Source organism: Chinchilla lanigera, unplaced genomic scaffold, assembly GCF_000276665.1.
Source record: "Chinchilla lanigera isolate Chin_1 unplaced genomic scaffold, ChiLan1.0 scaffold00001, whole genome shotgun sequence".
Taxonomy (NCBI): domain Eukaryota; kingdom Metazoa; phylum Chordata; class Mammalia; order Rodentia; family Chinchillidae; genus Chinchilla; species Chinchilla lanigera.
The window spans coordinates 189,938-216,969 of record NW_004955402.1 but is presented as its reverse complement, the minus strand read 5'-3'; the positions used below and the strand labels follow the sequence as shown (position 1 = coordinate 216,969).

The following is a 27,032-nucleotide window of genomic DNA, read 5'->3' as shown; positions in this document are numbered from 1 at the left end:
TATATGAAAAAATGTTCAACATCTCTGCATCATTTGAGAGATGCAAATTAAAACAACACTGAGATTCCATCTCATTCCAGAGAGAATGGCTATTACCGAGAAATCAACCAATAACAAATGCTGGCTGGGTTGTGGGGCAAAAAGGAATCTTCTCTACTGTTGGTGTGAGTGTAGACATGTGCAACCACTGTGGAATTTGATGTGGTGTTCCACAAAAAACTAAAACTAGAGGTTCCATTTGACCTAACTATTCCCCTTCTTGGTATTTCCCAAAATAATAAAAAACATCATTCCACAGTGATATATGCACACCCATGTTTATAGCAACACAGTTTGTAATAGCTACATGCTTGAAACAGACCAAATGCCTATCAACTGATGAATGGATAAAGATTTGGGTTTTTAGAAATACAATGGAGTACTACTCTGCCATAGAGTAGGATAAATTTGAGACATTTCAAGGTAAATGAGTGCAACTTGAGACCATACCCTTAAGTAAAATAAATCAAACACATATGTTTAAATATCACCTTGTTTCTCTTGTGTGAGAAACTGAAAGTGTAAATAATAAAAATGTATAATAGATATTGGGAAATAGGAAGAAAATGTTCAAGTAGGAAGGGGAATTAGGGAGGGGAAAATGAAGGCAAGAAACAAAAAAGAGAATAGAAGAAAAAATAAAAACAAAGCTTTTGTAAATGAGGGGAATAGGGGTTGAGGGGGGGATTGAGGGAAAAAAAGAATCAAGATATATCATGTACAGGTACAAATTCCCTATGATGAAAGTGATCATTATGTATATCTAAAATGTACCAATAAAATTAATTTTAAAAAACCTAGAAAGTTGGGCTCTACTCCTTCTCTTGTCCATATTTTGTGTCTTCATTCCTTTATTCCAGATAGCACAGTTGTAGAACACTTTCTCTGTCTCCTGGATTTGCAGTTTCCTGAGCAATAACTTCACACCCTGCAAATCCATATCATCTTCTTGTCCAGTGTTCCGCTTCAGCCTACAAAGCCCTGACCTCCAATGACCTCCTGGTCTCTTCCACTGTGATCCTTTTTTTGATACAAAGCATTATCCATACAGTGCATGTTCAGTTCAGGAATGCTGTATTTATCAATTTGTTTTCTTTTGATTTGGTAGTGACATGGGATACAGTGAGTGCTTAAATACTGATAAGAAGTTGTCCTAGCAGTGGAAGGAGGGAAAGTTAAATCATTTGTTGTATCAGTCAGTGCTCACTAAAGAAACTGGTTTAATATAAGATGTACAAATATGTAAGGATTTATGCAGTACCCTTACAATGGTCGCCTACAGAGTCAGGTGTGGGAAGAAGGGCTGTCTGTGCACTGGAGATCTGAAGGATTCAGTCAAAGGTCAAAGCTGTGGACCTCACTGTAATGTCCCTTGTGAGTCTGTATCGGGAGGCTGCAGGATCTGTGAAGGAAAGCTAGAGTGTCGGTGCTGCAAGCTAGGAGACCACACCCAAGGCAAGGACTGGAGCTCCTCCAAAGAAACAAAAGCAGCCTTCCTTCTTCATTTCCTTTTTATTCTATTCAGGCAGCAAGCCTATGTGTTGGTGCCAGTCACACCCACGGTGAGTCTTCTGTTTTCAGTAAGTCCCTTCAGCCACCCCCACACCCAGAATCATGCTAAGCCAATTAGTTGAACGTTTTTACTCAAGTTCACACAGCAGTTGACTCTCATATTCATCATAGTAGGGCAATCTAATCACTGTTTAGAATTTGACTACTTTTTTCTTTTAAAAAAAAGCATATAATTTTGAACATGAAAAACAAGCAGCCTTACCTATTTGTAGGACATTTAGCAGAAAATAGAAACAAAACCATATGTGCTCTTTGTCTACTACCTGACAAAACCTTAACACTAGTTCAAATTTTTCAGCTCATTGAGAAAAAAATATACCAGTTAGGAGTGTCCTTTCTAAACTAATATTGGAAACTTACATTCCTGGAGAAAATAGCTTTCTTTGTAAATGTTCTTGCTTTTTGAAAATGCCTTCAGAGTTCCCCATGGAACCTGAACATCACACTGCAGCCATTGCTGTCCCGGAGAGATGCAATCCTCTCTCCATGCTGCCAGGCAGTTTCAACATGCTAAAATGAAGGCCAAACCAGGCATGTAAGAAAATGACACCAAGAGGTATTAGCCAAATAAAGAGAGAATCAGTTCACACTTAAAATACAGGTCTACTTCCTCTTGCTGATTTTGGTCCTTATATCAGCCAGGCATCAGACAGTCTAGCTGTGCAAGCACAGGGAAGTCATTATCTGCTCAGCTACGCTGTGGCTCAGTCTTGACTTACAGAGTAGAATTTAGATCCCTGTATTAAATGAGTTTTCATTTATTAAAACTTAACTCCTTCACTGAAGATCATGCTCCCCATCTTGAGGTTTCTATATCCAAGACCTTTCTTTTCCTTTTCCCTCTCTCTGCCTGCTTCTCTTTATCATTCCTTCATTCACTCCCTTCTTTCTCTCTTTCACTGTCTTCCTCTCTCCTTCCTTTATGTTGGGAATCCAACCCAGAGCCGTGTACCTCTAAGCACATGCTCTGCCACTGAGTCACATCTATCCTCAGTATTCTAGAAGGTTCTAACTCCACAGTGTTGTTCCAGGAGGCAGGGATGGAGAGTGAATGAAGAGGGAGAAAACAGGGAAGTTTTTCATGGCTTTGAAATCTGAACCCAAAAACAAACTTCTGATTCATTTGCTCTGAAAGGATGGGCCTTGTGTAAGCAGAGAATTGGGGGCCATGCTCTTTTTCCTGATGAACAATTGATGCTACTGATTCCTGTTCCCCTAGACCCAACCAAAACACAAAAGTTGGTTTTGCTTTCTTGTAGCACTCTGTAGTAGCACTCTGTCCATCTTTAAGAGTCACCAAAGTCTTAACAATTCACCCTCCATTACTGTTAAAATTTTCAACATACAATGACACAAGGTAAACATTACCATTTCCAAAGGAGAAGTAGGAGCACAGAAAAGAATAGGACCAAACAAGACCAAGAACCAGCAGGGAAAACATTAAATCCTGAAGTGCCACGTCCAGCACCCAGGGCATGTGGTGGCAAGATGTATGCTTCAAAGGGCTTGGGCAACCTCACCCTTATGGCTTTGCTGGTTGAATTCCACATGTTCTCTGTCTTGGGATGGCTCTTTAACTTTCTCTGGCAGATGTTCCTCCTTCCAGGGATTTCCAACTTTCTGGAGTCTCTATTGTACCTTAATCTTCACCCCACAGCCTCGTGCATCACCTTCTCAGGTGCATACTGCCTGATCTCCCAGGCCTTCCTTCAATCTGTCTGGAAGCTTCATTGACTTCAGAACTCTTGCATTATGTCTACTTTAAAACCAGCATCAGATGGATGATGATAAAATCTGCTACCAGCTAAAGCAGTAGCCAGCTCCCCATGGACCATAGCTCCAGAGGTATCTGAGTGCCTTAGTGTGGGGAGTGGCTGAAGCTGGAGATTGGTCAAGGCCAGCCTCAAGAACATAGCACCTGAGGAAATCACATGAATAAGCTGCTCTAGTCTCAACACAGAATGTCTGAGGCAAGTCACAGGAATAGGGTACGCTAGTCTCAAGAACACTGGGCACCTGAGACAAGACACATGGATAAACTATTAGGCAGAGAGGTTTCACGTGATAGTCAGCCTCTTGAGGATATAAATAAATGTGCTGCAGCCACTGGAGCCACTCTTTCTCCTTCTCTTCCTCTTCCTTCCTTACTTCCCATCAGGAAAGAGGGCTTTATATGGCCTCAATTTTCTATATTCTGACTCTTGTCCTTTTTCTCCTTCCATCCTCTCACCATCTGTGCCCTGGGAATATTGACAGCTGCATGGGACATGGCATTTGGCACCAGAACAGGGACCCAGGGAGTGAAAAAATGCATTGGATAAGAGTTAAGAGGAGACTTTGAGCTGTGTGCACATGAGGAGAGAAATAGGCTATAAAAGCCAAAGAGAAATCAGCTTAGGAGAAGCCAAGGAGAAATAGACCAGAGAAACCAGAGAGAGAAATAGGCTTAAAAGAGACCAAAAAAAGGTGTGGGAGCTCACTAGAGCCAGGGAGAAAAATGGGCTCATTAGAGCCAAAAGATCAAGACAGGCTTATGAGAAACAAAAGGGAGAGAAGTGTATCAATTTTATCCGATGTTAAACCTGAGGAAAGTGGGTTCTCAAGAACAGCAAACATATATACAACTATTCACTCTATTATGGATTCCCATACTTACTTTACTTTTGTGGACCTGAATCAGGGAATGTCTCGATGGTCACGTGCCTGTTGAGATGACCACAGAGGATTCTGCTCAGGGCACTATTTTAAAACCAAGACCAGAGCAGAAAAGGAATAATAAGGCAACAGCACATTTGATAGAGTTTGAATCCTCTAGCTTTGCTCAATCAGATAAGGAAAGAATGGTGGGAGGCAAAAAAGACCTCTCCCACTAGAGGAATATTTCATTGCGGCTTCAGTTTCACAGCTGCTCAAGGTAAAACCGATAACATGAACTTCTTCACAAGCGGTAGCTTCTGCCTTTTCAGCCCAGAAAAATCTGCTGCACTTCAGGTGGAAACTTCTGCCTCTCAGGGAGTAGAATCATTCTCTCTTTTTCCCTTGTAACTGGCTTTAAAAGAAGCTGGATGGGCAGGGGAGTCCATAGAGGGACTTCAACTTGTCTGCTCTGTTGCTGGACTCCAAATCTCTAATAATCTAGGACAAGTCACATATCTTCACGAAGCCATACATTTTAAGACCCTAAAAGAATTAAAACAAGCTACGACTACCTATGGTGTCACAACCCCTTTTACCTTATGTTTAATAGAGCTTATAGGAAAACAAGTTATGACCCCAAATGATTGGAAAGGAATAGCTAAAGCATGTTTAAGTCTGGAGGGTTATTTATTGTGGAAGGAAAATGTTTTTCAGTTGTGCACGAATCAGGCCGTTTACAATGCTGCTCACAACATAGCCATTACAAAAGGTATGTTAATTGGAGAAGGTGCCTTTGTTACCACAAATAATCACCTAACTTGAATTGCAAGTATATGAACAAGTTAAAATAGCTGTCATAAGGGCTTGGAGGGAATTTCCTTCAAAGGGTGAGACGTCCCCTCTATCCGCCAGAGTGCTGATGAGCCTTTTCAGGATTTGTGGCATGCCTATTACAGGCTAGTGAGAGGACTGTCATCAATTCAGAGGCCAACAGATTAATTGCTCAACAATTGGCCTTCAAAAATGCAAATAAATGGTGTAAAGAGGCTTGACAAGCCCATAAAAGATGGGCTACCACGTCTGAGATGATTCAGATTTGTGACACTGGCCTTTCACACGTACAAGGGGCTGCTTTGGCAGCAGTTCTCACTCAGGTTATTCATCCACAGCCTAGAGGAAAAGGAAGCAACAAGGTTACTTGTTTTAGCTGTGGAGGTGGGGGACATTTTGCCTGAAATTGCTCTGCTGTGCCAGTAAGGGACACGCAGCCCCTACTCTTCCCCTCAACAAAACTTTCTCGTATCTGAACAAAATATAGATGAGGTAAACATGAGGCAAATAAGTGTTGATCCAAAACTGATGTGGAAGGCTAACCTGTTCTAGGAAACTTCCAGTGGGGCCTGCCCTGGTTCTCCCCAACAGTGGGGGTGCTATCCTTCGTTCCTCACCAGCCCTACCCTCCACTACCAAGCATGTGTCTGACCTCTGGCAAGCAACAAAAGACAGCAGAGGCTTGGACCTCAGTCCCTCCTCTAGGTTCGTACTAACTCCTGAAATGGGACCCCAAGCTATTCCTACTGGAGTTTATGGACCTTTGCTTCAAGAAACAGTGGGACTTCTGCTAGGCCACAACAGTCTCACTTTAAAAGGTCTCCAGGTTTTGTCTGGTGTCATTGACACTGATTATACAGGGGATAATCAAAGTTATGGTTCAACACTATTCAACACTCTGTTCAAGTCACCCCAGGCTCTCATATCACTCAACTGGTCATTCTTCCTTTGACAAAAATTGGAAAACCTATAAATAACACATGAGGGTCCAAGGGTTTCAGGTCTTTGGATGCTTATTGGGTTCAATAGATTAAACAGGGTTGTCCCCAGATGGAATTGATTCTTGAAGGAAAAACATTCTAAGGACTTTTAGACACAGATGCAGATTACTGCCCAATGCCGTTGGCTATGACATGACCCCTGGATGTAGCAACTACAGATCTACAGGGGATGGGCAGTGTTTCTCATCCTAGTAGAAGTGCTAAAGTATTAACTTGGAGGGATGTAGAAGGCCATATTGGACATTTTTAACCTTATGCCCTCTCCCATATACCAGTCGATGTATGGGATTGTGATGTATTACAGGATACGGGGGCATTTTTGGTTAGTCCTAACTCTGGTGACTCACGAGATGTTACAACACGCTTTCTTTCCCGTTCAAGGGATTGGTAAAAACAATCAGGGAAGACAAGAACCTCTTCCAGTTATCCCTAAAAAGGACTATTTTAGCATAGGCTATTTGCCTTTTCATTTTCAGGAGGGGCCTTGATTTCTTCTCCAACTCCATGGATGTCATCCAAGATAACTTGGATATCCAATGACCCTGTTTAGGTTGATGAATGGCCTCTCACTCAGGGGAAGATTATAGCAGCTCATGCACTGGTTAATGAACAGACAATGGCAGGGCACTTAGAATCCTCCAATAGTCCTTGGAATATTCCAATTTTTTGTAATAAAAAAGAAGTCAGGAAGGTGGAGATTATTACAGGATTTGTGGGCTGTTAGTCAAACCATAGAACCTATGGGAGCACTTCAACCAGAATTACCAAGTTCTGTAGATATTCCTTTACATTTTCCCTCACAGTGATTGATTTAAAAGACTGCTTTTTAGTAAACCCTCTCCATCCTCAAGATAAAAAACATTTTGCCTTTAGTTTACCCTCCATCAACCATCAGGCTCCTATGTGCCATTTCTAGTGGTGTTGTCTGCCACAAGGAATGACAGATAGTCCAACCTTATGTCAAGAGTTTGTGGCTGGGACCAATTTATTAGTTCATCAGGCTCATCCATCTGCTCACCTTATTCATTACACAGATGATATTCTCCTAGCACATGAATCCTCATCCACCTTGCACCAAGTATTTATTTAATTAGATAATGCCCTTCGTAATGCAAGTCTGGTGATGGCTCCCCAAAAGGTGCAAACTGTGGTACCTTTTTCATATTTGGGTCCCCTTATTCAACAGAGACATACTGTACCCCAAACTGTTCAGATCCGGGTTAATCATTTTGCAACTCTGATTTTCAGATTCTACTTGGTAATATTAATTGGCTCTGCCCAGTCTTAAACTAACAACTCATGATTTAGTCCCTCTCTTTGACATTCTCAAGGGTAAACTGGCCCCCACCTCTCCAAGAGCATTTATGTCAGATGCTAAAACTGCCTTAGATAAAATTAATCTGGTGCTCTCTAATATTCAACTCTCTAGAGTTGACCCATCTTTGGCAATGTTTTTAATCATTTTCCCAACTCAACATACTCCCACTGGGGTTCTTTGGCAGTCTCAGGGTCTTCTATAGTGGATACATATGCCACATGCTCCACATAAAACTATTACTTCCTTTTATGATGCTGTAGCAGGACTGATTGTACATGGGTGAATGCATGCTATTCATCTTTTTGGATGTGAGGTGCAAAATATCATTGTTCCCTTTCCTTCTGTTCAACAATAGTGGTTATGGCAACTCTTGTCCTCTTGGAAAGCCACATTCACTAACTTCCCTGGTGTTACTGATTGTCATTATCCTCCAGATAAATTAATTCGATTTGATTCCTTCACATCCTTTGTCTTCTCTTCAAAAATAGGCTTGGTTCCCAGAGCAGGTGGTGGCTCTGTTATCAGAGATGGCTCCTCTTTGGGCAGGAGAGTTTTTGCTATGGCCTTCTCTTCCTGAATACAGGATACAGGGTTTTCTTCTGCACAAAAGACTGAATTGCAGGCTGTTATATGGCCTTACAAGATCCTTCATCCACTGCAATCATTCACACTAACCAGGAAGATCTCTATCATTTGTTTCACACTCTCCAATTTTCCATGCAGTCATGCCATGTTCCATGTTTAATTGGACATTATGTTCCTATTCCCAATTGTCAGGGCCTCTTACTAAGTGATATGCTACTATAGACAGATTGCTGGCTACTGTCACTGTTGCTCTCTCAAATATCATTCAACAGGTTTCTGCCTCCCATGCCATCTTCCATCAAAATACTTCTGCATTGCACAAACTGTTCCTTTTAACTCAAGAACTGGCTTGACAAATTGTTAAACAATGTTCCTCAGGTGTAATACATCTTCCCTCACTCCCAATAGGGGTTAATCCTTGAAGGTTATACCTGAATCATCTCTGGAAAAAGGATGCCACACATATTCCTGAGTCTGGCTCTCTATGCTGGGTCCACGTTTCAGTGGATACTTCCTCAGGAATTATTTTTGCTTCTCCCCACACTGGTGAAGTGGCTAAGAATGTCATAGCTCATTTCTTGGATGGCTTTAGTACCCTTGGCTGCCTGAGGGCACTTAAAACTGACAATGGCCCAGTTTATACAAGGGCTACCTTCCAAACATTTTGTAAAACTTTTCACATTTCTCTTGCTATGGGAATTCCTTATAACCCTCAAGGTCAAGGAATTGTTGAACATGCTCACTGTACACTCAAAATTCAAATACAAAAACAAAAAGAGAATTCCTCCCTACAAAATTTATACTTTGTAATAGACTTCACTTGGCATTAAACTTATTTTTTATTTTAAAGAGTAAAAGAAGGATAACATAACAATAGGAGGGACTTACCAAATAACAGATGAAGTGGTAGGAAATTATCAATGGTTATTGTTTTACATATTGTTATCTACAAGATAGTTTCTCAGGAAAACAAATGGCAAATAATAGTGAGTTACAGACAAAAGAGGTAGGAGATTATCAATAGTTGTTGTACTATGCTTTGGTATCTTCAAAGTGGCTTCTAAAGAAAATAGAGCTATACATGAGTGGCCTATTGAATAATCATTAACTATTCTCGGTGGTTGTTTTAGGAAACACATAATAATAAGCATACTTCCATTTACAAAATAGGATAGGAACAATACAAACATTACAGAGTTATGGATAGATTAGTAGGAAAATATCAATGGCTGCTGTAATACATGGTGGTATCTTCAAAGTGGTTTCTCAGGAAGACAGAGATACGCAAGAAGGCTCTAACAAGTAATTACATTAAACTTTTAAAATCCTACTAAGGATGAGACTACAGCAGCAGAAAGACAATTTAATTAGGTAAAGGAAAAAAGTTAGGAAAGATCCTTTGGAAAGATCTTCATAATGGACAATGGAAGGGACCTAGCTCAGTGTTAATTTGGGATTGAGGGTATGCTTGTATCTTTCCAGTAAATGCTGAATGGCCTATCTCAGTGCCAGAGCATACTGTCTAGCTGTATCATGGACTCACACCCAGAGGAAGAGTTGATTCCACCTCTCAAGAGGCTGATGCTCAGTCTTGTTGCAGTGATGCTGCTTCACAACTGCTCCACAACTGATAGACAAAGATGGGGCTAGACCTGACCTGGAGTCAATTACAGAAATTGATCCAGGATGCCCAAGAGGTAGTAACCAAAAATGAGAAAATAAGATCTGAATAGGTGACAGAGTGTGTAGAGACAACTGAACTGGAAGTTATATGAAAGAAAGGGACATGAAAATTGCCAATATTCTTAAGAAAAAATAAAATACAAAATTATGTAATATTTATACATAAGGTTTTGTTCTAAATTTTCTTGGAAGAGCAAGACGTAACTGACGTACAAAAAATTCTGACCAGTCTATTTATAATTACAAACTTCTAAAAGTAAAAAAGAGTTATAATTTAATTTTGCCAAAAAATATATTTGAGTGCACTAGGATATTGTAAGCAGATTGTCTGTATATATTTGTCCATTTGTCTTATCTATCCTACCTGTTTTTTATTTGAGCTCAACAATTTTTTCCTCTTTTTTCCTTTTCTTGTGCATTTTTGGATCACTTGTTCATAATTTAATTTGGCTTATAGATTTAAAAGGCATGCTCCCATCTGAGTTGCCAGCTGGTCAATATATAAAAAATTGTTTTTTTCATATTTCATCAGAAATTTGTTAAACTAACTAAATGGGAACCCTTTGGGCTTGGAAAATCATTGGTAATGCTCCCTTTGGTGAATAAAGGAGCAGTTTCCTGGGAAAAGTTATTCCAGCCTTTGTTCATTAATAGGAAGCCCCAGTGATCTCCATAGTCTTGTGGGAGACACCCTAATAAATGCTATTGAAAATATATTATTGTGATATGTTTATACTGATCATCATAAAAGATTAAGCTTTCTAAAAATGAGACAATAAGTTTTTCTAATTTACAGATGCTTTGGTACCAAAGTAAATTTAACAAGGGGCTGGGGATTTAGCTCAGCTGCAAAAGCGCCTGCCTGGCAAGCGCAAGGTCGTGAGTTCTGTTCCCGGTACCGGAGGGCAAAAAAAAAAACAACAAAGTAAATTTAACAAACAAAAGTGTTCATAAGGCTATGATGATTGTTATTAATCTTATGTATATTAAATGTATTCATACTTCCAGATGTACAGGTCTTCCAAAATGTAAAAGGGGTTGTTTATGGTGTGATAGACCCTTTTTCTGATGCAGACATTTACCTTTCTTTTGTGCTCCAAATAATTGTAATATGTTCATGTCAAGCCAACATAAGGTCACCAATCAGTAATAATAACAAAAACTTATGTGATGTATATATTATATGTGCACTACTATACTTAGAGATGCCTCAACATTATCCTCCAGACAATGTCACAAATTTCTTCAGTGACATCTCATTTAAGGTCAACAAGTTAGGTAAAAGATTCCTATGTATTGGATAGAGATCACTGATTAAAAGAGCTGTATTATGTCAAAATGGAAATTTAAGTATGTCACAAAAATATCATGATTGTCATGCTTTAATATTATGTATGATTTTGATTTTAAATTTTCTGTGTAAAACTATGTAACTATTGCCTGTTGGCATTCTACAGAGATTCCACTATTAGAACATCCATCATTGTTAGAAAATAACAGTTCTATTTTATGTTCTAAGGTGCTTGATATTCAGATAAAATAGTAATATTAAGCTGACTGCCCTCATTACAAAATATTATGTCATTAACCTTCTCTTTTGGATGTTCAACAATGGAGGTATGGAGACAAAAGCTAGAAAGACAGGCTAAGAGGACAGCCAATATTTTGGCCCAGCCCTCAGAGGTCAATGAGAACCCTGGACATGAGGGAACATTTTCAGTGATATCCTGAAACTCTGGTGAGTTACACAAACTCCTGATCAAGGAGAGGGTAGGACCACAGAGGATAAGATCTATGGTGTTTTGTGTGCCTAAGGAGAGTTGCTAGGAGAAAATTGTCTTCCAATCTTTCACAGAAAGCAACTTGGTCAAACAATGATCATGACTCATCCAGATGGCTGACTCTGACCAAAGAACTAGAGATGTTATATATGATTCCAAGGTAAATCCTGAGGAAACTTAATTGACTTTGATAAATAACAAAATTGATTATTACAGGTCTAACTTAATTTAGTTTTGAACGTCCAGCAGAAAATTATAACCACAAGAGGTATAAAACAATTTCCAGCTACACTAATAATTGATCACTGTTCTGGGATAATGTGCTGTAGAGGATTAAATTGCTATATGCAGGGACTTAAAATCTTTGGACTGGGAATCTCTAGCCTAAATCAAACAAGTTCATCTAGAATGAAAAGGATTCAAGAAGGGCAAGGTCTCTTACAGAGTCCCCCAAATAAACTCCTTCAACCTCAACTAACTACTCATCACTCACAACTATAAAACAGAAAAGGGGATATGTGGGGAGTTGCTGAAGCTGATAATAGGTCAAGGCCAGTCTCAAGAACACAGCACCTGAGGCAAGTCACATGAATAAGGTACTCTAGTGTCAAGAACACTGCGAACCTGCGAATGAGATAAGACATTAGCTTATCTAATAGATTAGCTAGTAGACAATAGCTAATCTAGGAGATTAGCTATTTGGCAAAGAGGTTTCATGTGATATTCAACCTCTCAACTGTATAAATAAACACACGCAGCTGTTGGAGTTTCTCTTTCTTTTCTTTCTTCCTTCGTTATTTCCCATCAGGAACAAGGGCTCCATATGGCTTCAGTTTTCTATAGTCTGACTCTTGTCTTTTTTTCTCCATCCTTTCACCATCCTCCCCCTGGGAACGTTGAGAGCTGCATGGGACATAGCACCTCAGTAGCTGAACTTGGAGCTTCTCTCAGTGTCCTTGAGGGAACAGAGCACCCTGTGACTCTTCTCAAAGCAATCTTGCAAAGAAGTTTACCTGTTTAAGCCTCAGATCAAGCCAATTCCTGAGATCACCTCAAGTCAGTTTTCCTGTTGGCCTGGCACAAGGTACTTGACTTCATTTTATTGATGTTAAACTTTGTAGCAACCATGCTTTCTGTTTCCCAAATAACACAGGTAACATAATAGGGGCTAGGAGACCACTCCTTTCAACCCACTTGAGTTTGGGCAATATCCCAGGGCCAATCCTCCTTCTAGTGTTACATGTAAATTAATCAGAGTGAACTCTGGAACAAATGTGCTTGTTGAAATCCCCTGACACAAGACAACTCCACACTCTGGTAATCATTCCTATCAGTCTTACCTCAAGAGCCATTGAGAGGCACCCAGACTGGGGTGCACTTCCTTAGGAATCTGAATGCTTGAGTTATTTGTGAAATTTCTGCTTTTCCTGTTGTCTCAGCACCACTTTTCTGTTCATGTCACATTTTTGTTTCTGCTGGCACTGAGGCAAGAGGTTAGGGTATGGTGAAGGTTGGCTGGGAGAGTAAGGCATGATGTGTTAATTACAAAATCCAAGGACACATGCACAGACAAGTTCCCAAAGGTTTTTTAGTGGACTACTCACAAGAACTCAAGAAGGTTTTTGATAGGACAGCCTAGACCTGACATCAGCCCCAGGAATGAGAGATATTAAAAAAAGGACAGCAACCACTGAGCTCTTGCTATTATGTCCCTTCCTGTATTCCACCCAAACTCACTCTGCAAATCCTGTTTTTTCCTTATCTTTAATAAATATAAACCTTACTGTTGTCTGCTTCTCTTGATCAATTCTTTGTTCAGGATAGCAAGAACCTAGAAACCCATTTCTAGCAAGGGACTTCAGCACCCCACAACTTGGTAACAGCACAGATCTGCCTTGAGTACATTTTTTCCATTATCTTCAATTAATGTAGCTGCTTTTCTTCACTACTGAGTATATTTGCAATTCATTGCTTGCCATATACAAGGGTCTAGAATCTATCTGTTTGATCCATCCCACAGTATCACCAACCTTACACAGTCTTCTTTTCTGGCCAAACTGCAAAATTTTCCACAAATTTTGACTTATGTTTTGTTCCTGATTCTCACTGTAGAGCTGGTTATGAACAGCCAACAGTACTCAGACCACAGCCTGAAGGTTGGGCTGCCTTGAAATTTCCTCCATGAGATTCAGTTTGCCATCTTGAAATTCAACTTTACACAGTCTTAGGACATGGGCAAAACAAAGACAAATTATTTGCTAGAATATTACACATATGGTGTCTAGTCTAGTTTCTAATAGGGTCCTCATTTGAAATGAAACCCTGTGAGCCTGGCATTTCTGTATACATTCCTATCAGCACTCTGTTTTTCTGAGCTCCAATCAGAATTATTCATCAATCTTGGCTGTAAGCCAAGATTGTAGGTTTTTTCTAGCACACATCTCTAACCCTTTGCAAACTCCTTCTCCAAACCAGTTCCAAAGGCTTCTGGTGCTTGCTTTGCAGCACTTATACCAAAGGCTTCTGAACCACATGGTCAGGTATAGCTATAGCAATAACCCCACTTCTCTGGTACCTATTTTCTGTGTTACATTTTCCATTCCCTGGGACAAAATAATAGAGACTATAATTTAAAGGAGGATAGCTTTATTTGACTCATGGATTTGGAAGGTTCAGTCCAGGGTTAGGCTTCAAGGTAGAAACAGCATAGTGGAAGGGCATAGCAGAGGAGAGCTTCTCAGCCTATGGCAGTCAGGTAGGAAAGAGAGGGAGAGTTAGACACAAACACACATGCACACACACACACACAGAGGGAGAAGGAGAGAGAGAGAGAGAGAGAGGGCCAGGGAGAAGAATACACCCCTTCAGGTCACATCCCCTGTGACCCACCTCTTCCATGAGGACTCACCTCTTTACAGCACATTCAGCCAAGGACTCATCAGTGAATGAATCCACAGATGAGCATAGTACCCCCATAATCCAATCACGTTCTCAAAGCCTCACCCCTGAATACATGAGTTTTTGGGGGCATTTTAAATACAAACTATCACACACAGGTCAGGGAGCACAAACAGCTCCAGTATGAGGCTTTTATGTCTGCTATCGTCTTTTATAAAGATGAAAATAATCATAAATTTTATACTTTCTAAGCCTCTAAAGGAAAGGAGAAAACTGTATCTTTTGTCATATCCTTGTTTGGTGCAAAATTTCTGTGTCCATCATGTGCCAGATGACCAACACCACAATGTAGATGTGTCACAGCTGAGGGACTTAAGAGGGAGACAGAGTCACTGCTTAAAAGCCCAATGGGTTTTCAGTTGTATGGAAGGTTTAAATAAAAGTCTGTGTGGCTCCAAAAACAAATATGTGATGTAGGAAATTAGTGAATCTTAGAAGTTCTAAGAATATTCATCTGATAATGAGTTTGTATTGGATTTAGTAAAAAGTGAAAAAATAACCTAAATATCAAAAAACTATAACTGACAAAATCAGGATGGTTTTCTATTTCCACTCAAAAATTGCTGGTGAAGTTCAGAGAACAAAAAGGCTCTGGTAGCTTTTGTGAAAGCCAGGAGCATAAGGCTGCAGGTGTCCTGGGGACATGCTGTGCTGCCTTTCTTCTGTGCATTGGAAATCTTGCTGTGTATATACAGTTCCTGGGCAAGAAGGACCACTGACTTATTTTCTGTTGAGTGGATGAGGAAGATTTATTACAGTTCTACAGACTGTGATGGAAGATAGTTCTGTAACAGACTCTGAAGAGCCAGTGTAAACCCCAAAGCCCTGGGTGGCATGGTGCCAAAGCTGGGCTGCCAGTCATCATTGCTGGTAGGGTTGCCTCTGAGTGCACTGAGAGTTCCTCTCAGCTTCCCAGTGTCTGAGCCACCTTCTGTCCTTGCTATACCCCACTGCATGGTACAAAAGTATATGGGCATGTCTAAAGTAATTTAATCTGTCTGTATTGATAGTTATTTGGGTTGTTTCAAATATTTTGCAGTGTAAATATTGCAATAATGCACAATCATCTATGAGTAAATTTTCTCATTTGTCTAAGAATAACACAAAAATGGAGTTTATTTTTGTTGTTTTATCTTTTGCAGTGCTGGGGATGGACCTTGGGGCTTATGCATGTTAGGCACATGCTCTACCACTTAGTTGCATCCCCAGCCCTGGAGCTGTTGAGAGAGTGTATGTACATTAGCAGTGTTAATAGATATTGCCTTCCACAGAACCTGTACCAATTTGTGAACAAGAACCCTCCACCAGGCTCCTCAAAGCAAAGTGTCATCAATTGTTTGGGTTATTGGACCATGAACATGCTGTGGACTCTGTTCTTGACCTTTGTAAAGTGGTTGTGAGATCTCAGCTGGGGTAAGCGTTCTTCCCTAACTGCAAGGTATTTTAGCCTCTCAGTCCCTCACTTCTTGCTTTGTCTCAGTGCCCACAAACATGCCAGGCATGTCCTGCTCATGTTTCCTGGGAGAAACAGCCTATAACTTCCCTTTGTGTCCAGCCTGGCTTTAGAGCTGGATTGTGCTTTTCTTTCTTAGTCCTGAATTCAAAAATAGAAGACAGACAATGAGAAAGCTGAACAGCAACATCGCTAAAGATGATCTGATAGAGAAATGAGATGAGAAATCAGAAACAACCGTGAAATAAACCAGCATATGTTCCAGGCTGGGTTTGCATAAGTTGATAGTAGGCAGATGGTGGAGTATGTCCTGCATGGACCAGAGTCTGGGTGCGGCTCAGGGCCACTGTTCTTGGTGTAGAGCTTGGATACTGCTCTTGCCCCTATGTAAACTGATGATACTTTAAAGGATTTTAACTGTTAATTTGGCTGCAGGTCAGACTGAAAGCATCTGGTGATCAAGAGATGCTCTTTGGAAGAAGAAGAGCTATTCAGACTCTTAAAGGTTTAGAGACTCTTTTAAAGGCTGTGGCTGATTTAAATTAAGGGTGAATGAGGTGAGGTGCATGAAGATGAGGTATCATCAGAGCTTGTCAGAGGTACTGCTGTGCCATCCCTGGGGGGGCTCCAGACTTCCATCCTGCATGGAGCTCCTGGCAGAGTCTGGCTGGTGCTCAGAAGGCAGCCTGTGTCACTGTTACCTTCATATTGCCATCTCTGAGCAGGGAGCTGGAGACTTTGCCGGTCCATGCCTTCACTCTAGATGCTGGACGTAAATAAGGTGGAATGTTTGAAGGACTTGTGGTAACAGTGATTGAACAACTTGAAAAGACTGTGGTGTGTCAGGAGGCACTTTATAAGGGCTCCTAATCTTCACCCCAAGTAGAGTGAAATATATTTCCCTCCAGGACCCAGCAATGCTAATTCTCTTGCCTTCAGTCAGTGATCCAGACACAACCACTGATTGCTATGGATTGATTTGGGAGGGTTTCCAAATGGTTTCTTTTATGGTTCAGTGACATCTGGAGTTAATTTTTCTGTGTGACTGGCATATGGGGGGCACCTAGCATACATGATCTTGCTTCCTGAGGTGCACGGGGTAGTAAAATCTCACTTGGAGGAATACTCCAATTGATATTAAATGTCAAAGAAATTATTTTCTACCAATATATATTTTTGTTTTATTAGAATGAGCTGAATTGCAGAGAAAATCTTACTTGACCAGATTGTCACACAACGCATACATGTACCAAAACACACAATATTCCCTGTAAACATGCACAAATACCAAGTGAATAAAAATAAAACTCACATGAAGCTATTTTGAGAAAGTTATTTTTGGAAACTTCTTATAAAAGTTAAACTCTTAGCCTATACAATTAACAAAATGTGCAAAAAGAACCTTAAAAATAAAGGATAGTCCTCTTCAGAGTCCTTGCTGCTTCAGGATAAAATTGTTTTTTAAAAATTTTCAGCACAGAAGGTACTCTACAGTCTGTTTCCAAGATTATATTTTCTGCCACTCACTCCATCATCTACAAAAAACTTTTATCCCAGCCAGCTCAGGTTTCTCATCTTCACCAAGATGCCTTACTCAGTTTTGTCCTTCCTATTTTTACTACCATCCCTTCTCCTGGGATTCTGTAATCACTCCTGGCTGTCTCAATTGTACTTTTGCTTAAGGTGTAAGTAAAATAAGATCTCTTGCACATCTCTACCACTTTCCCAGCCCCGGTGATCTCCCTGCTCTCCTTTGGCCACTGGGTGTTTTGTTCTTACATTGCACTTGATATCAGGATTACTAGTGGTACTTTAAGGAAAAGTCAACTCTGAGCATTCATGTCTTGCCTTCCAAGCAGTTAGAAATGCACTGGAGGGCCAGCAAACATCATACTCCTTCCTCCTTTCCACCATAGTCCCTCATTGAGATGCCCAATAACTTTTGATGCCTCAAAATGTGACCATGATAATTGGAATAATTGGGAGTTTGTGTTTTTAAAAAGATAAGTTTTTTTTTTTTTACTTCTTTTTTTTTTTTCTTTTGCAGTACCGGGGATCAAACTCACGACCTTGTGCTTGCCAGCCAGGCGCTTATGCCACTGAGCTATATCTCCAGCCCAAAGAGATAAGTTTTGAAAAATATATAAAATGTGCGAGAAACTGAGATAGTGGTTTCACTTTTTTCATCTCAGATACCTAAAGGTTATTGGATAATGTTTGGGTTAAATTTCTTTTGTAACAGCCCTTAGAAATCATGGCTAGATGGACCTGAAATCCAGTTCCTGGACATTTACTCCACATAGCAACAGCAGAGAGAAACACCACAATGGCGTGAACACCACAGCTATGAGAGGCCTCAGCATAGGTCATCCCCATGCCCTTTTAGACCACACACTTCCGACAAGACTGGAGGAATAATCATAGAGGGAACACCCAATCTGTGCAGTTGTCTACAACACACCTGTCTGAATGACTATGGCTGCTCACATTTGCAAATCCTTCAGAGAAAATGGAACCCTCAGGCTCTGATCCCAATAAATGCTTTGTCAAATCCCACTAGCAACAGGTGAACAGAAAAACCACACTAAGTCCATTGGAATTAGTGCTCAGCAATAAGGCCCTAACATAAAAGTTAAAGAACTCCATCCTGACAGATCTCTAACATAGAAACATGACTCCAAAAGTTGATAAATCTCTAGTAACTGACTCCAAAGATTTCAAAGTGGAGGAAATGCCAGACAAAAAGTTCCAAAGAATGATTTTAAAAATAATCAATGAATCCAAAGAAGGTGCACATATACAGCTGAATAATTAAAGAAGACAATGCACTATATGATACAGCAATTCCATAAAGTGAGAGATTCTGAAAAGTAACTAAAAAATCCTGGAAATGAAAAGTCCAATAAGTCAAAACCTCAGTTGAAGCCTCACCAATAGACTAGCTCAAGCAGAGGAAAGAATAGCAGGTTTTGAAAACCAAGATGATGATTTATTACATTTGAATAGTGACAAAGGGAAAAAAAGAAATTGTGATCAGAACATAAAAGACCTAGAGAACATGATTAAGAGACCAAACCTACGAATAATCAATTTAGACAAAGAAGTTGAGGTGAAAAATGAAGGGATAGAAAGGCTATTCAATGAAGTAATTGCAGAAAATTCTCAAATCTTGGGAAAGATATGGACATCCAGATACTGGAGTCATTTAGAACCCCAAAGAGATATGACCAAAAAAAGAATCTCTCCATGACATATTATAGTCAAATGGCTCAAATAAGAGAATGAAGAAAAGATAAAAATTGCAAAAGTACTAAATCACTTATAAAGTGATTTAAAACAATAAAAAAACAATAATAAAACAATAATAACGTATTTCCCAGCAGAAATTCTAAAGGCAGAAGGACATGGAATGATGCATTTGAAGCACTGAAAGAAAATAACTGCCAACCTAGATTACTATATCTAGCAAAGTTATCCTTCATAATCAAAGGGCAAATAAAAACTTTCTAAGATAAAGCATAAAATGAAGGAATTCAAAACCACTAAGCCAGTATTGCAAAAGATATTTAAAGGAATCCTATACACAGAAAAGGAAGAAGATACACATGATCATGAAAGTATGGGGAAAATAAATTACTCTAAAGAGTAGATAAGAAAATAAAAATTAGGAAAGAATAAAATGTAATGAATATAGCAAAATATCAAGCTTCTAAGATAAATAAAGGAGAAACAAATATAGATTATTAGAAACAACTAGGAGAAAACAACAAAATGACGAAAATTAGCACACCCCTGTCACATAATAATCTTAAATATAAATGATCTTAATTCTTTAATTAATATTTGGCTGTTTGGATTAAAACCCAAGATCTAAAAGTTTGCTACCTGCAAGAAACTCACATACATAGACTAAAAGTGAAAAGATGGAAAATGATATTCCCATCAAATGGAATCTGAAAGCAAACAGGAGAGGCTATGTTCATATCTGACAAATATAATGCAAGCTAAAATCAAGAGGTTTCCATATACTGACAAAGGGAACAATTCACTAAGAGGATATTGCTAATATCAGAAAATATAACAAAATGTCACAGCACTGAATTTTATAAAACACAGCGTATTGGACATAAAATGAGAGATAGGCCCTAATACAATTACAGTTGGTGAGTTCAATAGTTTACTTATCAATAGATCATTTGGACAAAAAAATCAACCAGCCTTAGAGTTAAATTAGCTATAGATCAAACGGATTTAACAGATGTCTAAGGCATATTTCATCCAGAAGTAGAAGAACACATCTTTTTAGTACATAGAACTTTTTAAAAACTAGATCATGTTTCAGTCCATAAGTAAAATTGTAACAAATACAAAAATATTTCTTGCATCTTATTAGATCATAATGGAAGGAAACTAGAAATCGGCTTTAAGAGAAATAATAGGAACTATACAAATGCATAGAAATTAAACAATATAATTTTTTTAAAAAAGTAAGTCATTAAAGAAATCAGGGTGAAAATTTAAAAATAAAAACACAATCTATTAGAACCTGTGACACACAATTAAAGTATTTGTAGGAGGGAGATTTGCAGCTATGAGTGACATCCGAAAAAGGGATCTGAAATAAATAATCTAATGATGTATCTTAAGGCCTTAGAAAAATAAGAACAAACCAAACCCCAAGTCAGTAAAGGGAAAGAAATACTAAAGGTCGGAACTTAAATTTTTCTAAAAAGTAGAGACGAAGAGAAAGGTCAATGAAATAAAGATTTGTTTCTTTGCAAAGATAAACAATATTGACAAACCCTTGCCAAACTAACCAAAAGACAGAGGAGAGCCAAATTAATAAAATGTAGAGATTAAAGAGGCAATATTATAATAGATGCCACTGAAATCCAGAGGAACATTGGGGAACATTTTGAAAAATTATATACCAAACATTATAAAATTTAGACAAACTGGAAAATTTCTTAGACACATATTACTAGCAAAATTGAACCAAGAAAATATAAAAAACTAAGCAGATAAATAAAAAGCAATGATATTAAAGCAGTAATAAAAGTCTCCCAATGACAAAAATTTTAGGACCAGACAGGCACTGCTGAATTCTACCAGACTTTAAAAGAATAACTAATACCAATGCTCCTCAAAATATTCTATAAAATGGAAAGAGAAGGAACTCTGAAAGTCATCCTATGAAGCCAGTTTTAACCTGTTACCCAAGCCTGAGAAAGATATGATAAAAAATCTGCATAAACCAATATCTATGATAAATATAGATGCAAAAATCCTCAATAAAACACTTGCAAATTGAATTCAACAGCACACTGAAAAGATATTGTACCATGATCAAGTGGTTTCACTCCAGGAATACAATGACAATTTAACACATGCATATTTATAAACATAATACATCACATAAATAGAGTCAAGGACAAATAGCACATGATCAACTAAATAGGCAAAGAAAAGCCTTTAATGAAATTTAAATTCCATTTATAAAATCCCTGAATAAACTAGGTGTGAAGGATCACAGCTCAACATAATTAAGACTGTAAATGACAAATTCATATCCAAAATCCTATAGAATGGGGAAAACTGAAAGCATTTCTTCTAAAATCAGAAACAAGACAAGGGTTTTCACTTTCATGATTCTTATTCAATGTAGTATTTAAGGTTTTAGCCAGAAAAGCAGGCAATGAAGGACACAAATAAGAAAAAGGAAGTAAGATTTGTCATGTTTGCGCATGATATGATCCTTATTCAGAACTCTAAAAATTTTACCAAAAGACTTATGACTAGTAAACAAATTCAGCAAAGTAGCAAGGTATAAAATCAACACACAAACTCATGAGATTTTCTATACACCAATAATGAACTCATTGAGAAAAACGTCAGGAAAACAATACCATTCATAGTAGCCTAAAGAAGAAAATACCTAGGAGTAAACCTAACCAAGGAGGTAAACAATTTCTATAATGAAAATTTAAAACACTTGGAGAAATTATAAGATGGAAAGATTTCTTGTGCATATGGGTTTGGAGAATTAATATTGTTAAAGTGTCCATACTACAAAATGCAATTCCCACTAAAATAGCAGTGACTTGTTTTTATTGAACTTGAAAAAAAATATCTTACAATCCATATGAAGCACAAAATAGCTCCCCCTCCAAGCCAAAGCAATCCTGCCAAATAAGAACAATACTGGAATCCTCACAGTATTTAACATCAAAATATACTTTACTATTAAAGCCATTGTAACAAAAACAGCATGATATTGACAAAAATACACACACAGACCAATGTAATAGAATAGAAGAACCCAGCACAAACCTAGGCATCTACAGCAACTGGATTCTCAGAAAAGTACCAGAATAAAACACACTGGAGAAAGATAGCTTTTTAAATAAGTGGTGCTGGGAAAGCTGAATACCTGCATGCAGAAGATTAAGATTAGATCCTTAACTCTCACTATGTACTAAAAAAATCAATGCAAAATTGATCAAAGACCTTAATGTAAGACCTGAAACTTTGAAAATATTAGATGATAGCTGCTACGCAGGGATGATGCTGTGGATTCACAGGAGAAAATATTCTCCTATGATAAAATAGGAGGAACACTTTGAGGTATTGGTACAGGCATCACCTTCATAAGTAGGACTCCAATAGCTCAGGAAATTATGCAAGAACTGACAAATGGCATCACATCAAATAAAAAAGTTTGTGCACAGCAAAGGGAACAATCAGTATAGTAAAGAGACAACCTACAGAATGGGAGAAAATCATTGCCCAGTATTTATGTGACAGAAGATTAATATCACAAATAAATAAGGAACTAAAAATGTTAACATTAAAAGAGGTAATCTAATCACTAAATGGGCAAATGATCTGAATAGATATCTTTCAAAAGAAGTACAAATGGTCAATACATGTATGGGGGGAAATTGCTCAGCATATTTAGCTATCAGGGAAATGCAAATCTAAACTACACTGAAATTCCACCTCACCTCAATCAGGGTGGCTATTATTAAAAAACACACAAACAAACCCTGGGAGAGTATTGAGAAAATGAACACTAATACATTAGTAGTGCAGTGGTAAATTAGTACAACCAGTATGTCAAACAATATGGAGGTTCCCCATAAAATTAAAAATAGAGCTACTATATGACCCATCTATACTATTCCTGGGTTTATACCTTTGGCCACTAGGCAGGGATGATTCTGTGGATTCAGTCTATCAAGTGAAACATATTCGGGAGCTGGGGATTTAGCTCAGCGGCAAAGCGCCTGCCTGGCAAGCGCAAGGTCGTGAGTTCGGTTCCTGATACCGGAAAAAAAACAAAACAAACCCTAACCCTAACCCTAACCCTAACAAACAACAAAAAAAAAGTGAACCATATTCTCCTTTAGTGCTCCAATTAAAGTAAAAAGATTATCTCAATTTCCTGCTTGCCACCCATAGATAAGAAACATGAGATTCAGAGAAGTTAGGCAGCTTGCCTCAGGTCACCCAGAAGCAAGCCTGCCTTGCTGCAGGCCCAAGCTCTCCAGTCATGCCACAGAGGCTGAGAATCCAGCAGTAGGAGCCCTAGGACTGCAGTCCCAGGTCCAGCTGTGAAGCACACGTGGTAAGGAGGAGCCTGTGTGGTACAGGTGGTGGGAAGAGCTGGACACTGTGGTTAGAGCCTTCAGGCCATTGTGGTGCCAAATGAAACAGAATAGCATCATAATAAAACTTGTGGCTATTTTAAAACAATAATCTGTTGAAAGCTACCAGCTCATGATAGCTTTGATCCCACAGAAAAGACAAGAGTGAAAGCCTGACGGAGCACATAGCAATCTCACTGATGGTAGCTGAGTCCCTAGTGTTGGTGACTGTCTGAGTCCACAGTGTGGATGCTGACTGCCCCTGTCCATACTGTTCATGTTGTCTCTAAACACAGTGTTGATGCTGACTGACTGTACATGCTATTGGTGGTGACTGTCTGAATCCAGTGTTGATGGTGTGTGTCTTTGTTCTAGTGTTGATGATGACTATCTCCATCCAAAGTGTTGGTGCTGATGGACTACATAGTGTTGGTGATGACTGTCTGAATCCAGTGTTGATGCTGATTGTCTCTGTCCATTGTGTTGATGGCAACTGTCTGAGTCCTGGGTGCATTGATGATGATTTTTCTGTGCTTAACATTCTTCAGATGTGTAGAGACCCCTTAAAACCAGCTCCAGGGATCCCTTTTTGATGGTGCAGGCAGTGGAATCTTTGCAAGTTCATGGTCTTGTTCTGAGGTCTGCTATCCACAGTATAACTTCTTATTTGCTATCCACAAGGAGACTGGAAATGATGCAATGAGCAGGTGAAGGGTCTGAAGTGGAGCTTCCTTGGTACGGGGTCAGGATCCCTTGAAAGGGGATGGACATCGATGTGCTCCCCTCCCTCTGGCTCCCTCACCAGACCTTAACCTTGAGTGCTACAATCTCTTTTCCCCTTCCTGCCTAACTCCCTTGTCCTGGCTGGCTCTGCAACTCAAGCTGTCCTGGGCTTTGTGTTATTTGCACATGTTCTGTTTTTCCAACATGTCCAGGTTGTCCATGTGTTGCTAGTCCTTGGCTTGGCATGTGCATACTTTGAGTTAAACACTTATTTTAAAACTACTTCTAAAATTTAATACCCTGGCTCATCTCCAGAGAACAAACCATCCTTCAGACATCATTATATCCTTTCTTCATCATGCCCTTCTTATCCGCTACCCCAAGCCCCCTGAGTCCACTGGGCCTTACCTATATCTACTTTGCACATAGTAGGATCTCCACATTTCCAGCAAGGTTTCTACTGCACCTTTGATGCTTCAGTGCAGAGTTTCTTAAGCTGTATCACTGTCTCAAGGGAGAATGAGCTTGCCCCCCCTCTGTGAAGCTATAGCTCTTCCTTGTTAGTTCTGTGGTGCCACTGCTCATATTGCAACACCCTTGGATGGATTCTTAACTATCAGGATAAACCCAGCTGAGCTGAGCCCCTGACATACAGACACCGTATCTTGTACAATGCATGAAGAGGGTGTGCCTAAACTGAGCAGGAAGATTGCATTCAAATTGAGTGGAGCATCCAGTATTCAGATGAGAATCCAGCTCTCAGAGTCAGCAAGATGTCTGGATGGCTTTTTCACAGGACATCCACTCTGAGACAGTGGGGCGATGTGCTTCTAGAGCACACATCTCCCTGTGGCAGGCAGGGTACAGGGCCCCTAGACTGTGCTATGATCTCGAGCCACATATCCCACTCCCTAGCTTGTGCTGCCCTCACTGCCTTCAGGCCAGGCAGGGTATCCCAGAGGCAGAGTCAGGGCTCTGCAGACCAAGCTCCCCTACCTTGGAGCTGGGGAGAAGCTGTCTCGCAGGGTGTATCCGGGACCTGGGGCTCCAGTGGCCCCACTCTGACTTCCACTTGCACAAGGCCAACTTTTGTGACTCAGCTAACACTCTTGATTGTGCTGCATCACCCCCTGCCCAAGAGGTGCAGGTCCTTGTGCCAGAGGGTGACCCCAAAACCCACTTACCCCTCCTGTCTTCCCTGCTGGGGTTTGTGTGTCTGTGCCCATGTGTATGTATGTATGTGTTGTGAATGTGTATATGTGTATAAATGTATGTATGTTCTCTCTATGTGATGTGCACATGCATGTGCATTATATATTTAAGTTTTATGCATTTAGATATGTGGCATGTGTATGTATATATGTATATGACTGTATGTTGCATGTGTGTTTGTGTGTGTGAATGGGGATACTATCTCAAGACAGTTTAGAAAAGTGAAAATGTGAAGAGTAGTTGTATTTATCCAAAGCCTGGCCTCCTTTCTGGGTACTTCTCTAATCTGTAGCAACCCAGTGCTTTCTAAGTGCTGAGCACTTCGGAGGAGTATGTGATGATGAACACCCTTTAATTCGTGTTTTCCCTGCTCCCTGCACTGCTGCCAAGGGAGTCAGAAGACTTCTGAGCCAATAAGAAATGCAGAGAGTGTGTGCACAGCCCTGGAGCCATGTGGCCACAATCACATGCCAATGGGCTGCTCAGACACTTGCACTGGTGTCTGGCAGGAAAACATCCATGCTTTTAAAAGAAAGCCTAATCAGGTAAAAGATACTCTTAGGAAGGGATAAAAGGCATGAACTTTTCAGCCTTAATTCTATTAGGAAAAAACTGGCTGTAGCATTTAAGAGCTTGTAGAGCTTGATGATAATTTAAAGATGGATAGAAAAAGCTAATAAATTGATTAATAGGAAAGGTAACTTTACATGGGCATAAAAGCAATACTTTAAAAGCATAAAATCAAGACTTTATTATTATAGTTTAATTAGAAAAATAATATACTGCTTCCAAAAGAATAAAAGGTCACAATTAAAAAGATGAGTGATCAGAAGGAATTCTGAATATAGCTTTCTTTCTGATTTGTTCCTAGCTGCTCTATTCATGGTCCAAACACACTAAGGAAGCTGAGAAATTAGTAGAAAATGTCCTTACCTTCAGCTCTGAAGCAGAAACTTTCTGGCCCAAATAACTGAAAATGAATGCGTTTTGAAGAAAAGCAAGTACACGGACCTTGGGCTGGGAAGGGCCGGAACAGATACATCACTGGGAGACAGTGGGTTGTTATCATAGCCTTGAGCAAATGTCATGTGAAATGAGCTACATATTTCTGATAAGTGAAGTAGAGAAGTGGAAAGGAACATTTTCCTGGGCTCAGCCAGTCAAGGTTGCTTCTGACATTTCTGACAATGTTTACAGCAGATTACAGGATTGTAATCTTGCTCTTTTGAAATTAATTTCAGAGTTGCGTTCAGTTTTAGAACTAAGGAATTAAATAAACTGGGGTTTCGAGGAAATGATTCTAGAAGAATTTGTTCTAAAATGGACAGCAAATTTCTCAAGACATCTTGGGAACATTTGCCTCATTAATCTCATTAAAGAGAGGGAACTAACCCTATTGTCCATATTTCTCAAGGCCCCGCAGTCAGGCAGCGAGCTGCGTGCTGAAGCCAACCCCAAACCTTCATATTCTGCCAAATCTTCTCTGTCCAAAGTTCCACAAAACCATTGCCAACAGTTCTACTACTCGCAGCAGAGGCTTTCAGTTCTGGAGTGCAATGCTGCTTGTTTTCTGTTATCAGGCCTTGCAGGGCT

The 27,032-nt window shown here is 39.5% G+C and overlaps 1 protein-coding gene across 1 annotated transcript in view; it reads right to left on the bottom strand.

Annotated features, from left to right (window-relative positions):
* Positions 1–26,457, bottom strand: part of Mc2r (melanocortin 2 receptor (adrenocorticotropic hormone)) — a 35,115-nt gene extending 8,658 nt beyond the window's left edge. The window contains exon 1 of the mRNA XM_005372543.2: positions 26,373–26,457. The gene's annotated coding sequence lies outside the window, so the exon portion shown is untranslated. The remainder of the gene's footprint in view (positions 1–26,372) is intronic.
* Positions 26,458–27,032: the final 575 nt, after the last annotated feature.